General features: G+C 44.9%; 1 protein-coding gene across 1 annotated transcript in view; it reads left to right on the top strand.

Moving 5' to 3' along the window:
- Positions 1 to 1,619, top strand: part of SMARCA1 (SWI/SNF related, matrix associated, actin dependent regulator of chromatin, subfamily a, member 1) — an 80,320-nt gene that overhangs the window by 41,244 nt on the left and 37,457 nt on the right. The window lies entirely within an intron of this gene.

The following is a 1,619-nucleotide window of genomic DNA, read 5'->3' as shown; positions in this document are numbered from 1 at the left end:
GCACCCTCCCAATCCGCCCTACTCTGTGCATGACAGGGGGCGGCGCCCCAACTCCCCAATCGGCCCTGCTCTGAGCCCGACCAGGGGCTGGGAGCAGGCCTAAGCCAGCAGGTCGTTATCTCCCGAGGGATCCCAGACTGTGAGAGGGCACAGGCCGGGCTGAGGGACCCCCCCTTCTCCCCCGAGTGCACAAATTTTTGTGCACCGGGCCTCTAGTAATTGAAAAAAAAGAGAACTTTTTTTTAAGAACTGTTTTAGGTTCACACCAAAATTGAGCAGAAAATAGAGTCCCATATTCCTCCTACCCCCACACAAACACAGCTTCCTTCATTATCAACATCCCCCACAATAGTGGTATGTTTGATACCATCAAACTTATGCTGACATATCATTATCATCACTCAAAGTCCATCGTTTTCATTAGGGTTCACTCTTGGTTTGTACATTGTATGGGTTTAGATAAATGTGTAATGACCTGTATCCCCCATTACAGTATCATACAGAATAGTTTTACTGCCCTAAAAATCCTCTGTGCTCTGCCTATTAATCCCTCCCTCCCCTCAACCCCTGCAACAACTGATCTTTGTACTTTCTCCAGATTTTTTTTTTGCCTTTTCTGGAACGTCATATATTTGGAATCACACAGTATGTAGCCTTTTTATATTGGCTTCTTTCACTGAGCAATATACATTTAAGCTCTGTTCATGTCTTTCCATGGCTTCATAGCTCATTTCTTTTAGTGTTGAGTAATATTCCAGTGTCTGGATGTTACACAGTTTATTTATCCATTCACCTAATGAAGGACATGCTGGTTGTTTTCATATTTGGCAGTTGTGAAAAAAGCTACTATAAAAAGCCAGGTGCAAAGGTTTGTGTGGACATACATTTTCAACTCCTATGGGTTTATACCAAGGAGCATGGTTGATGGATTGTATAGTAAGTATGTTTAGTTTGATGAGAAACTGACAAACATGTCTTCCAAAGTGGCTGTACCATTTTGAATTCCCATGAGCAATGAATGAAGGTTCCTGTTGCTATGCATCCTTACCAGCATTTCATATTGTCAGTATTCTGGGTTTTTGCCATTCTAATATGTGTGTAGTGGTATCTTATTTTAATTTGCATTTCCCTGATGACATATGATGTAGAGCATCTTTTCATTTGCTTATTTGTCGTCTGTATATCTTTTCTGGGGAGATATCTATTCATGTCTTTTGCCAATTTTTAATCAGGTTGTTTATTTTCTTATTGTTGAGTATTAAGAGTTCTTTGTATATTTTGGATAATAGTCCTTTATCAGATACTAGTGGCCCGGTGCACGAAATTTGTGCATGGGGGGGGTGTCCCTCAGCCCGGCCTGCACCCTCTCAAATCTGGGACCCCTCGAAGGATGTCCTACTGCCGGTTTATAGGGATTGGGCCTAAACCAGCAGTTGGACATCCCTCTCACAATCTGAGACTACTGGCTCCTAATCACTCACCTGCCTGCCTGCCTGATTGCCCCTAACCACTGTGCCTGCTGGCCTGCTCACCCCCAACTGCCCCCCCTGCTGGCCTGCTCGCCCCACCTTCCCTCCCCACTGGCCTGCTTGCCCCCAAATGCCCCCCTGCCGGCCTGC

Source organism: Myotis brandtii, unplaced genomic scaffold (genome assembly GCF_000412655.1).
Source record: "Myotis brandtii unplaced genomic scaffold, ASM41265v1 scaffold39, whole genome shotgun sequence".
Taxonomy (NCBI): Eukaryota; Metazoa; Chordata; class Mammalia; order Chiroptera; family Vespertilionidae; genus Myotis; species Myotis brandtii.
This window is presented reverse-complemented; position numbering and strand designations above follow the sequence as displayed.